Genomic DNA, 13,996 nt, shown 5'->3' on the forward strand with positions numbered 1-13,996 from the left:
AGGCATCAGTTTGGACAATGAATTTCTTAGTTTCATCAGGGCGCGCCAGCACTGGCTCAGAGGTGAACATCAGTTTAAGTTTCTCAAAAGCCTCTGCGCAAGCAGGGGACCATTTAAGCGGGGCGCCTGGTTTCGTAGCATCAAACCCCTTTCCCTTGGTTTTGAGCAAATCAGTCAGGGGAAGGGCAATTTGAGCGAAATTCTGGATGAAATTTCTGTAAAAATTGGCAAATCCGAGGAACATTTGCAATTGTTTGCGGGTCCTGGGGGGCTCCCAGTCAAGTACAGCTTGAATTTTAGCAGGGTCCATTTCAACCGTCCCCCCAGAGATGCGATAGCCCAAAAAGTCAATGCATGTCTTGTGGAATTCACATTTTGACAGCTTTGCAAACAAGTGGTGTTCATAAAGTCGTTTAAGGACCTTGCGCACCAATTTAATATGCGACGGGAGGTCCTGAGAGTACAGCAACACATCATCAAGGTAAAGGACCACTCCCTTGAATAGAAACTCATGTAGGACCTCATTGATAAGGTTCATGAAGACCCCCGGAGCCCCTTGAAGGCCGAAGGGCATAACGAGGTACTCAAACTGCCCCAAAGGGGTATTAAATGCAGTCTTGCTTTCATCCCCCTCCCGGATGCGCACACGGAAATATGCATCCCGGAGGTCAAGTTTCGAGAAGATTTTGCCCTTGGTGGCCTCAGCTACCAAGTCCTTGATTAGCGGGAGGGGGTAAGCATTGGATAAAGAAACAGCATTCAGACCCCTATAATCAGTGCACAATCTGAGCCCCCCGTCTTTCTTCTTTCGGAAAAGTACAGGCGCGGCGAAAGGGGAGGAAGCCGGGCGAATGAAACCTCGGGCTAGGTTTTTATCAATAAAGTTCCGCAGTTCAACTTTCTCAGCCGGCCCCATCGCATAAATTTTACCTTTGGGCAATTTACAGTCAGGCAAAAGTTCAATAGCACAGTCAGTCGAGCGATGGGGGGGCAATTCGTTAGCTTCCTCTTCGCCAAACACTTTCGCCAAGTCTCTATACTCTCGAGGCAAAGAAGCTAACTCTTCCGGTTGCAAAGTGCCGCAGGGGAACTGCGCGGTCGGCTGGTCCCCCCACGAGTCCACCCAGCAGTGATTTACACACTTAGCCGACACAAACTTGACAACCCCTTCTTCCCACAAGATGTAAGGGTCATGGGTAAACAACCAGGGACTCCCCAGAACTAAGTCGAATTGCGATTTAGGGGTGACAATGAAGGATCTGGATTCCCAATGATCGCCCGCCCCCAGCCGCAAAGCCATAGTCTCGTGCGTACAAGGTTCCATGGGTGCCCCATCCATCTGGGTAAAAATGATGGGAGACTTCAAGGGGGCTATCCCCGCTTCCAGTGCCAACAACACTCTAGGGCTGATGAGATCCCTCCCACACCCAGAATCAATCAACGCTCTCACCCTAACGTGGGTTCCCAGGAGCGGATTCATTAATGAGACAGTCACGAAAAATAGGGAAGGGGTTTCTCTCACCACCTTGGGCGCAGCATTAGAATGGCCTTGTCGTTTTGCGCCTCTCACAACAGGCCGTTGTCGTTTTCCGCCGTTTCAGGCACCACCTCTTCTTCTGACTCGGCAGCAGACGGATCGTTCCCCTCCGAGCCTTGGGCCGCCTGCAAAGCTTTGGAGAAACGCGGTTTAGCCATTCCCTTCTTCCCCGTCAGCGGTGTCTTCGGGCTTGGAGTAGGCGGCTGTACTTTACGGCTGCCACAATCCACAGCGAAGTGCCCCTTCTCCCCGCACTTGAGACAGAGCCCCATCTTCATACGTAGTTCTCGTGCTGATTCCGACAGGCGTTGAGGCTTGGGTTTGGAGGCACCGGCAGCGGCGGGTCTGTTGGTCGTAGCAGCCAGGTCGAGTTTGATGGTGGTGAGCCGGTCTTCCGCATTTTCAGCTTCCTGGGTCCAGGCCATTAGGGAGACAGGGTTGACAGTTTTCAGAACCGTTTCTCGGATATCTGCGTTGAGACCCAAGCGATACATCTCAGCTAATATATGGTCAGGGTAGTCTCGGAGCTTTGCGGCTTGCTTGTGGAATTCCAGAGTGTACTCGCGAACCGACTTCTTGTTCTGGCGATAGGTGCGGAGAAACGCTTTAGCCCTTTGACTCGCGTTGACATCTTCAAATCTCGCCCGCAGCGCCCACATGAATGCTCGCAAATTCAAAAGTTCCGGACCGCGGTCATTGTGCAGTCCAACATACCATGTGGCGGCGTCTCCTTTCAGTCTTGCCGAGATGACATCAATAAGACCAGCTTCATTTCGGAACAGGTGTCGACTTTCTTCTACGAATTTATGCACCCTCACCGTGAAGAAAGCGAGTTCATCTGGGTTGCCGTCGAAGGTAGCCTCCAGTAGATCCTTGGGTCTGGGCCGTGGAGGCCTTACCAACGGGCCCAGCTGAGCCGGAACTCCCCTGGGAGGGAAACCCGGCACAACCGGTGGCCCCGCTGGCATTGGCCTCAGTGGTGGCGGCAGACCCGGCACCGGCGGACCCCCCGGCATCGGCGGTTGCACAGGCACTTGCAGAGGCGGTCTCACTGGCGGCTGTACAGGTACCTGCTGCGCTGGAACTCCCGGTGCTTGCAGCGGTGGTCCCGTCAGCGGTTGAGCAGGCATCGGCGGCGCGGGAAGTCCCGGTGCAGGAGCAACTTGTTGCTGCGCGGCGTGTGCGTCAAGGAAATTAGCCATTCGAACGTCCATCATTCCCGGCAGACCTTCCATCACATCCTGGAATGCCCGCAACAAGTCTCTCACCGAGTCTTCCAGTTCTGCTAGTCGTTCCCCGGTGGTTTCTTCCGGGATGGGGTCCCGAGGGCGGTAGTCCGGGGGTGGGTCATAGTCCTCTTCCGTTGGGAAGACTCCGGTGCCCTCCTCATCTCCTGCGTGGCCCCGCGGTCCCGACGGCTCGAACATCCACTCCTCGAGGTCCCGCTCGGGGCTCCCCTTCTCCGAGGTAGCCCCCGGCTCCGGGAACAATCCCTTGTCAAATAGACTCTCACGTAATCCGCTCCCCCGACGGGAGTACACCTCACGGGTGCCCTGGGTGTTGTACATAGTCCAATCATCCTGCTGGTGAGTCTTCCGCGGACCCCATTGCGAAGGGGTCGGAGGCGGCCAAGACAGATGTGCAGGCAGGCGGGGAATCGCTCCCCCCACGGCACCCTCCAACGAGGCTGCAGTCGTGAACACCAAAGACGCGGAGGTTTGTGGGACCGATCCAGAGTCCCCCTCCGTGGTAGGTAGGTTTCCCTCAATTCCGCTCATGATCTCGCCAGATTCGGAACGATAGGAAAAAGAGAGTTCTAACAATATGTTGGATCCCCAAGCATCGAGAATAAATCCACGTTTTAAGAAAAGCGAAATTTATTTCAAAGCGTTGACGACATACTCAAACACGTTCTTTGTTAGAACTGGGGATACACAGTTAGATCAAGCATAATAAAGGAACTTCAAAGAGATACAGGTCCAATGAATAACTTTCCCGCTGGCGGGCTAATGAAACGGTTGCGCGCCCAGTCCATGGGAACCAGGCAGGATATTAGACATAACACAGGTGCAGTAGTCATGGGAAAAGCAATAGCCAAGCATTACAGCATCTTCTCCCCCACACAACCTCCAGCAGTTATCTTTTGCATTCCAACGCAGGAGTAGGATGATAGAAACCAAGCCGGGTGCAACAGGGAAAGAATATGTACACAGAGGTCACAGAAAACAGAATGGCAGCTTGCTGACAGCTGCAGGCCTACGGGCCTCTACGCGGCTGCGGCTTTGGGATATCAAAGAGAAACTTGCTGGAGGTAAGGAGGCTACCGGGAGAGACTCTCTCATCTTCAGCCGCTCATATTTTTCCTTCCTGTTTGTTCATAGAGAGGAAACGGCAGACGTTTGGTCCTTTTTGAGGCATGGCACAGCCCCTTGCTATACAGCGGTCCCTGACAAAGTCAGAGCTTCTCGAAATCGAAGACCAGCTTTGGACATCACCCACAAGCACCGGCAGAGGCCTGCACGCCATCCCTGTGGCATCTGGTTGGTGCCAAAAGCAGCAGTCTTGTTCCAAGATCGTCCTCCATAAAGAACGCACTACCAAAAATCTGGGGTTGCCGCTGAAAATGGCGGCAGCGAGTCAAAAGCCGCCTTCCATAATCCGTAAATGAATATGGCTGCATCCTGCCACCATTACCAAGTGCATTTCCAAGTACCTGCACAGCTACATCAGCTCACATTAGCAGGGGCAGAGAAGGGACAGACATTTGGCCACCTGAGGACACCCTGGCTACCCCTGTCTCCTTGCCATCCCTCATCTCCCTCCCCCTGCTGCTGCCACCACCCTGGCATCTACTGAGACCATCAGAAGAGCTAACGTTTCCTGCCTCGTCGTCTGCCCCCCAAACCCTCTAAAGGGAATATGTCAAGCTGTATATGCCCTACAGGGCTTCCTGAACCGTCACAAGATTTTTTTCCTCTCACAAGAGTTCAGTCGTCATATTATAGAGAGGGAAACTTGACTCGTGGCTGCCATTTTCCACAGCAGCTCCATGCAGTTTGTACCTTATGGAGGAGGAGGAGGAGGAGATTGGATTTATACCCCACCTTTCACTCAGAGTGGCTTACAGTCTCCTTCCCTTCCTCTCCCCACAACAGACACCCTGTGAGGTAGGTGCGGCTGAGAGAGCTCTGAGAGAACTGCTCATAAGAGAACAGGGTTTTTTTAGTGTTCAGAAAGAGAACAGCTTTGAAAGAACTCGTGACTGATCCAAGGTCATACCAGCAGCTGCATGTGGAGAAGTGGAGAATCAAACCCGGTTCTCCTAGATTACAGTCCGCACTCCTAACCACGATACCAAACTGGGAATTATATGTCCAGGCCCTGAACAACTAATGGGTCGCTGTGGAGTAGGAACAGAACTGTGCACTGAAGAAGATCTTTTCTGCCAAAATCAGCACCAAGAGATCCCGGCACCTCCAGACTGAAATCCTGATACTTAAAGGGGCACAACTCAATCTCCACTCGTGCCACGGAAGCTCTCCAGGGGACCTTGGGCCCGTCACACGCTCTCAGCCTAAACTATCTCACAGAGATGCCACAAGGATAAAATGGAGAAGATCAGAATGAAGCAAGCTGCTTTGGGTCCACATTAGGGGAGGAAATGAATCATGTGAATTAAACGAATTAAAATAATTATTATATGGTGTATACAATCATAAAATTTAAAACACAGGGCCTGAAACTCAGGCTGCATTAAAAGTCAGGAGAAGCCATTTGACTTCAATTGCCGGCTGACGACACACGCATCCGTAAATATTGGGAACTTTATACCAGATTATTATATCAATGAAGATTTCTGTGGGAGTGCAGCTACAAAGTGAAGAGTTCCATGGCCTGCTTTATACGTTTACATTACACCACACAATATATAAGAGAGCTACACCTGGTCAGGATTGATGTACAGTACTTTCTGGATGTGTGTTCTTGTAAGACAGAAGCTCAAATACTTTGGCCACCAAATAAGAAGGGAGCACTCCCTGGAGAAGACCCTGATGCTGGGAAAGATTGAAGGTCAAAGAAGATGGGGACGGCAAAGGATGAGATGGTTAGACAGTGTCATAGAGGCAACGAACATGAAGTTGAGCAAACTTCAGAGGACGGCGGAAGACCGGAAGGCCTGGCGTGAGCTGGTCCATGGGGTCGCGAAAAGTCGGACTCGACTGTGCGACTGAACAACAACAAAATGTATTACTGACCACTGAGGAAGGCCCTCGAGGTCGAAACACATATGGTCTGTGTTGTTCATTCAACATAGCCATCAACTTTGTATGGGAAATCATTACGGCTTATGTAAAGCTTGTTCTGACTTTGAATGCAGCCTGATTTTCAGGCTCTATGTTTTAAATTTCATTATTGTATACATCATAAATAATTATTTTGATATTATTTTATCTGCTATAGTTTGACCATTGTAGCGTTATCACTATATTTTGGCTTGTTCCCCCTTTCCCTTTGTTTAAATGAATTAAATAATATCCACTTCAATTTATTACCCCCCCATCCCTCCGCTTACCCACTCCAGACCCCGAATCAGAACATCCTCTGTCTCTCCTATGAGCTTGTGGGGGGGGGGGGGGCTGGTTTCAGAAAATTGACTGCTGGTCTGGGAGGGCCTTGTCTGGATGAACCAAACAAATCTTTCTGCGACGCAGACCAGCCTATCCCTCCCACTGAACGAACGTATAAACGAGATCTGTGTGCAACTGAATGCAGAAAATATTTGCACTCGAACACAGAGCCTCTCATTCACTCCCAGAATCCCATTCATTCAAAAAGAAGCAGTACCTGGATCCAGTAGGCCTTGGCAGATCCATTCTGCCAGCAGCGGAGTTTTTCTCCAGCCCTAGAGGACCCCTCAAAGCCTCCCCAGCCAGGGGACAGCTCCACAGACAAGGGGAAAGTGCCACCGCTAGTGGAATGGAGCCATCCCTCTGAGGAGTGAGATTAAAGTCCAGTACTACCTTAGAGACCAACAGCATTTGGGGGATATTAACTTTTTTGAGAGTCAGAGCTCAGCTCTGACTCTCAAAAGCTTATAAAAAGTAAAGGTAAAGGTTCCCTTGCTCGAAAGCCAGTCGAGTCCGACTCTAGGGTTGCGATGCTCATCTCCGTTTCAAAGCCGAAGAGCCAGCGCTGTCCAAAGACGTTTCCGTGGTCATGTGGCCGGCATGACTAAACACCAAGGCGCACGGAACGCTGTTACCTTCCCACCGAAGTGGTACCTATTTATCTACTTGCAATTTCTTGCTTTCGAACTGCAAGGTTGGCAGGAGCTGGAACTAGAGATGGGAGCTCACTCCGTCTTGCGGCACACTCGGGTCTCGAACTGCTGAACTACCGATCTTCCACAGCCTGCAGTTCAGCGTCTTAACCACTTGAGCCACCACAGCTCCTTCAAAAGCTTATACCTACCCAAAAAAAATCTTGTTGGTCTCTAAGACGCCAGTGGACTGAAATCGAGTTGTTCTATTGCAGACCAATGTGGCTATCTTACGAAACTATCCCCTTGAATAGTTTCCCCAATGTTTACGGCTGTCAAGGTTTCGGTTTCGCTTCTCTTCGCTTTGCTTCACCTTGTCATGTATGAGAGGGGAGGGAATTCCTGAGGGGGGAGGGTGTGGGATGAGTGCTTACTTACAGTAGCCATAATTATTCCTCAAGTTGCACCCCTCAGCTGGCTCTCATGGGATTTGGCCTTGGAGACTCTTTTGCAAGGCTAGAATAGGTAACAGCCGTATGTCTGTCAGGGTTACCATATAAACGCTAGTAGCCAAGTACTTACCTATCCATGGGGTGTGGGGGTGCATTGGGTTTTACCGATAACCTTTGAAGTTCGCACGCTTTCTTCAGTCCTGACAGCAGCACATGTGAAAGGGATCTGGGTGTTCTGGTTGATCACAAGCTAAACATGAGCCTGCAGTGCAATGTGACTATGAAGAAAGCAATCTTAGGATGCATTAACAGAAGCCCTGTGTCCAGATCACGGGAGGTGGTAGTTCCGCTCTATTCTGCTATGGTCAGGCCTCACCTGGAGTACTGTGTCCAATTTTAGGCACCACATTTTAGGAACGATGTTGACAAGCTCGAGCTTGTCCAGAAGAGGGCAACCAGGATGGTGAGAGGGTTGGAATCCAAGTCTTATGAGGAAAGGCTGAAAGAGTTGGGTCTGTTTAGCCTGGGAAAGAGAAGGCTTAGAGGGGACATGATTGCAGTCTTCAAGTATTTGAAGGGCTGTCATGTAGAAGATGGAGCAGATCTGTTCTCTCTTGCTCTGGATTGCAAGACTAGATCTAATGGGTGGAAATTGCAAGGGAGTCGATACTGGCTAAAGATCAGGAGAAACTTCCTAACTGTAAGAGCAGTTGAGCAGTTGAACACACTGCCTCGGGAGGTGGTGGATGCTCCTTCGCTGGACATTTTCAAACGGAGGCTGGACGACCATCTTTCGGGTATGTTGTAGGGCTATCTTTCGGCTATGCTCTGGCAGAGTGCAGGGGGTTGGACTAGATGACCTGCAAGGTCCTTCCAACTCTTTCTATGATTCTAAAGAACGAGTTCCTATAAGTAAACATATCTCTAATAAAGCTTCACTCCCAAAAGTGTTGTGGAGAGTGTTTTAACTGGGGATCTGAGCTGTAGAGTCTAGGAAAGAATAACCCAGGCCTTTCGTAACCATGAAACAATGCAACTTCTTCTTTAGGTTGCCATCCGTAAAAAAAAAAAAAATAGCAGGACTGCTTTGCACACAGTCAGGTTAGCTTGTGGCGGTGCTGTGAACACAACCCCAAACCCGCGGCACCGCTTACGGCGGTTTCCTTTTCAGGCCGTTCTTTTCGGCAGCCTTGCAGAGGGTTTGAGAATACTGCGCGCCGAGCCTCAAGCGTTCAGGCCTCCTCCGTGTCCGGATCCCGTCTTCTTCAGAAGCCGGGCCTATGCGAGAACCGGATGGCAGGGGTTACATCACCTCTCTGATCCCGCTTTCTGTCGGCTTTGAACCAGGAGGAGCCTTTCATCCCCCTTGAAAAACACTCCCTTTCATCTCGCTTCTAAACATTTCAAAGTGCTAAACTGATCACCTACAAAAGCAAAACCGGGGCTCCTCGCTGCGATCTCAGCCTCTGCCCGGGACGCTTGTTTTATGTTCCCGTGTTCTGGATCTTGGAAGACTTTTTCCGAGGCTGAAACAAGCCTTTGATCACTTTTAGTAAGAATTTTTTAAAAAACCCGAAAAAACCCAAAAACCTTAAGCTCTCTACAAGCTGGGAGAAAAGCAGTCAAACTCTGGCAGACGGTCTCAGTCCTTTCAGGTTTTGCTGCTGCCAGTCGCTCGACAGGACAGAGAAAAGAGCTGTCAGTTTGCCTGCAGGCATCAGTAGAGTCGCCATCTTGTTTAAGGTTTTTTTGTTTTGTTTTCTGTGTGCATGAGCGTGAGCGTGTGTCTGCACCTGGAAGTCATGGCGACCTCTGGCGACTGACCCCTCCTGGGGGCCTGGAAGATATTCAGAGAGGTGGCTGAATAAAGCCTACCCCCACCTCCCAACCTGGTATTCCAAGGAAGTCTCCCATCCAAGTACTAACCACAGTTGTCCCTGCTTAGCTTCCAAGATCTGATGAGATCGGGCTTGCCTGGGCTATCCAGGGCAGGGCTTGTTTAAGGGTTAACAGAACATAACATAAGAACATAAGAGACGCCAATGTTGGATCAGGCCAAAGGCCCATCCAGTCCAACACTCTGTTTCACACAGTGGCCAAAAATACCAGGTGCCATCAGGAGGTCCACCAGTGGGGCCAGGACATTAGAACCCCTCCCACTGTTGCCCCCCCCCAAGCACCAAGAAGACAGAGCATCACTAGCCCCAGAGCCCCTATCTATACCTTGTGGCTAATAGCCACTGATGGACCTCTGCTCCATATGCTTATCTAATTCCCTTTTGAAGCCGTCCATGCTTGTAGCCGCCACCACTTCCTGTGGCAGTGAATTCCATGTGTTAATCACTCTTTGGGTGAAGAAGTACTTCTTTTTATCCGTTCTAACCCGACCGCTCTGCAGTTTCATGGAGTGCCCACGAGTTCTTGTATTGTGAGAAAGGGAGAAAAGTACCTCTTTCTCTACCTGTTCTTTCCCATGCATAATCTTGTAAACCTCGTTCATGTCACCCCTCAGTCATCTTTTCTCCAAGCTAAAGAGCCCTAAGCGCTTTAACCTTTCCTCATAGGGGAAGTGTTCCAACCCTTTTATCATTCGAGTTGCCCTTTTCTGCACTTTTTCCAAAGCTATAATATCCTTTTTAAGGTGTGGTGACCAGAACTGCACACAGGATTCCAAATGAGGTCGCACCATTGATTTATATAAGGGCATTATGATATTGGCTGATCTGTTTTCAATACCCTTCCTAATAATCCCCAGCACAGCATTGGCCTTCTTTATTGCAGTCACACAGAGACGTGACAAGGTGTGATTCGGGAATCAGTTCAGTTCATTTCGATGATACCCGATCAGCTCGGAATTTGGGGATCAATCCCTTGCTCCTTCTTGACTATTAAATGTGGTCCATGCAGGGCCCTTTGGATTTGGACCATGGGGGGAGATCGGTTTTAATTCAATCCCTTGTGCTGCTTTCACAATCATCACACACACACACACGACTGTTAGTTGCCGTGAACAGAGGAGCTAGATTCAAGACCAGGAGCACACCTTAGAAACCAACTAGGTTTTCTGGGTCTGAGCTTCCAAGAGTCAAAGCTCTCTTTGCCGGATAGATGCGCCCAACAAGAAGAAATAAAACTGACCAGGAGGAGGGAAGGCTGTTGGTGCAATGCAAAATGAACTCAGAACACTGAAGGGTAAATTAATCCAAACTGAAGGGCCCAATAATTAAATGAATGAATACAGAATACAAGTATGCCTACGTTGGATGCTGCAAATGCCTGCCGTTGTTATACGAACCGCACTAGCACTTTATGTTGTGTTTTTATAACTATATTGTTGTGCTTGTACGCAATTCTTCTGTGTTTAGCTGTTCGATACATTCTACGTAAGCCGTCCTGAGCCTGCCCTGGCAGGGGGGGGCGGGGGATATAACTTAAATAAATAAATAAGTATACAGCAATTATACAAAATTACAAGTATTCAGGGCTTTTTTTTGTAGAAAAAGCCCAGCAGGAACTCATTAGCATAATAGGCCACACTCAATAGCAGAAACTCATTAGCATATTGGGCCACACCCGACAGCATCACTCATTAGCATATTAGGCCACACCCCCATGTTACCAGAAGTGTGCTCATCCAGCCACACCCACCTTTTGCTTCTTATTCTGTTGACCTTGTTTGTTGTCAAAACCCTGGGCCTTTTTTTGTAGCAGGAACTCCTTTGCATGTTAGGCCACACACCCCTAATGTAGCCAATCCTAATGAGTTTCTGCTGTTGGGTGTGGCCTATTATGCTAATGGGTTCCTGCTGGGTGTGGCCAACTTGGGAGCCAGCCGGAACTCCGTTCCTGTGCGTTCCTGCCCAAAAATAGCCCTGCCAGGTGCCATCAGGAGGTCCAGCAATGGGGCCAGGACATTAGAAGCCTTCCCATTGTTGCCCCCCCCCCCCAAGCACCAAGAATACAGAGCATCGCTTGTGGCTAATAACCACTGATGGACCTCTGCATCGTATGTTTATCCAATTCCCTCTTGAAGCTGTCCATGCTTGTAGCCGCCGCCACCTCCTGTGGCAGTGAATTCCATGTGTTAACCACTCTTTGAGTTAAGTACTTCCTTTTTTCTGTTCTAACCCGACCGCTCAGCAATTTCATGGAGTGCCCACGAGTTCTTGTATTGTAAGAAAGGGAGAAAAATACTTCTTTGTCTACCTGCTCTATAATACCTTCCTTATACCTTGGGTACGGCTCGGTATAAGGAAGCTTCATTTGGACAGGAACCACGGGCCAACATCATCTTTGCATGCAGAAGGTCCCAGGTTTGATCTCTGGCATCTCAAGTTTAAAAAAATCAGGTAGGAGGTGACACAGGAGACCTCTGCTGGAGACTCCACTCAGCAGATGAGACAGTTGAGGGAGACAATACCAAGCTGGGTTGACCAATGGTCTGATTTGCTATTTAAAAGCTTTATATGACCACACCACATCAAATTCAGAGCCAGCATGATGTAGTGGTTAAAGTGTCTGGATAGGAATTGGGAGACCCAGGTTCGAATCCCCACTCTGCAATGGAACCTTGTTGGGTGACCTTGGGTCAGTCACACATTCTCAGCCTCACCTACCTCACAGGGCTGTTGTGAGGCTAAAACGAGAGGAGAATGATGTAAGCCACTTTGGGTCCCCACCAATGCTCCCTCTAAGCTGTGGAGTCTTGTGAGCAAAAATTCTACTTTGTGAGCCACTGGCATGAAAGCTGTGAGCGAGCGATTTGGCCACTTTATAAATGAGTTTGCTCTGGAGCCATCCTCCCTGAGCTAAGACAAAAATGTGTGAGCCGGAGGCTAAAAAAAACTGAGCTAGCTCATACTAACTCGGCTTAGAGGGAACACTGCTCTGAACCAATGCTCCCTCTAAGCTGTGGAGTCTTGTGAGCAAAAATTCTACTTTGTGAGCTGCTGGCATTAAAGTTGTGAGTGGGCGATTTGGCTACTGCATAAGTTAGTTTGCTCTGAAGCCATCCTTCCCAAGCAAAGACAAAAATGTGTGAGCCGGAGGCTAAAAAACTGTGAGCTAGCTCACAGTAACTCAGCTTAGAGGGAACACTGGTCCCCACTGGGGAGACAGGCGGGATATAAATAAAGGGCGCTTTCACACACAACAAATAACGCACTTTCAATGCACTTTGCAACTGGATTTTACTGTGCGAAATGGCAAAATCCACTTGCAAACGGTCCCAGGAATTCAACACATGGAATTCACTGCCACAGGAGGTGGTGGCGGCTACAAGCATGGACAGCTTCAAGAGGGAACTGGATAAACACATGGACCAGAGGTCCATCAGTGGCTATTAGCCACAAGGTATAAAGCGGAACTCTCTGTCTTGGGCAGTGATGCTCTGTATTCTTGGTGCTTGGGGCGGGGGGCAACAGTGGGAAGGCTTCTGGTGTCCTGGCCCCACTGCTGGACCTCCTGATGGCACTTGGTATTTTTGGCCACTGTGTGACAGAGTGTTGGACTGGATGGGGCCATTGGCCTGATCCAACATTGGCTTCTCTTATGTTCTCACGTTGTGGAAGTGGACTGAAACTGCATTTTTTAGCAGATGTGAAAGCGCCCAAAGTAAATAAGTCAGAATTGTGGGATGGGTAAACTGCATCAAAACTGCATGACCCACAAAGAAAACGACCATATGCAGATTCACACCACAGAGAACGATTTAGCCAAAACTTATCTCCAGAGTTCTAGTGGTTACGATACAGGTGTATACGAAATGAATGCAAGGAACACATGAAGGAGCATTCCAGTATTCAGTACCTCCACCTGACGTGGTACAGTCCCGCAAAGAGACACATCAGGTGATGGCAGCGGCTTGCAAGCTTTGTCTTGAAGTTATTTGGCAGGCGTGTATATATATATATATATATATATATATATATATTTCCCCCATTCCTTTCCCTCCATGCATCGGCACACGTAGACGTCGGGATCGAAAGCCTCCATCGCACACGTTCATGAAAGCTCTTTCCTCGCGCCATTCATCCGTCACCAACGCCTTTAATCACAACACAGCTGCGTGCAGGATCCAATCGGCGCCCGGGCAATGCTCCCCAATGACAAATCATTCGGCTTCTGAAAATTATCCATCTCTCCGCGGCTGTGCCCGCGCGTGATGATTTAGTGGGAACGAAATAACCTCACAATGCTCAATTTAAGAATTGGACGCTGCTTCTGAATAATGACACACATTTACTGACGTGATAAAGCAATTGAATACCGGCGGTTCATTTGTAACGGAGGAAAGGCCGGCACTCTTGCAGCTCGGATTGATGACCGAGCGAGTGAAAGGGGTTTTTTTTCCTTTTTAAACCTCCCTGGAGCACAATATTAAGAATTTGTATTTCCCCCCCTCTTGGTGGGGAAAAGAGCATTCAGTGCTGTTAAAGGTGAGAAGGGCTTGAAAAAATAAATCCCCCGTTCAGATCTGGAGACTAAAATCCGGCATCAGGAGTCCTTGACCGATTAAAGTTGTGTGTATGTTTGAGATGAGGCCAGGGGTGTGTGGGATGAAGATTGGGGGTTTTCAAAGCCTAAAAGCAGGGCTATTTTTGGGCAGGAATGCACAGGAACGGAGTTCCGGCTGGCTCCCAAGTTGGCCACACCCAGCAGGAACTCATTAGCATAATAGGCCACACCCAACAGCAGAAACTCATTCGGATTGGCTACATTAGGGGTATGTGGCCTAACATGCAAAGG

General features: G+C 49.3%; 1 protein-coding gene across 1 annotated transcript in view; it reads right to left on the reverse strand.

The window, feature by feature from the left end:
- Positions 1-13,996, reverse strand: part of GLT1D1 (glycosyltransferase 1 domain containing 1) — a 142,050-nt gene that overhangs the window by 75,800 nt on the left and 52,254 nt on the right. The window lies entirely within an intron of this gene.

The sequence above is a fragment of the Gekko japonicus genome, unplaced genomic scaffold (genome assembly GCF_001447785.1).
Source record: "Gekko japonicus isolate JY-2015 unplaced genomic scaffold, Gekko_japonicus_V1.1 scaffold1118, whole genome shotgun sequence".
In the NCBI taxonomy this organism is placed as follows: Eukaryota; Metazoa; Chordata; class Lepidosauria; order Squamata; family Gekkonidae; genus Gekko; species Gekko japonicus.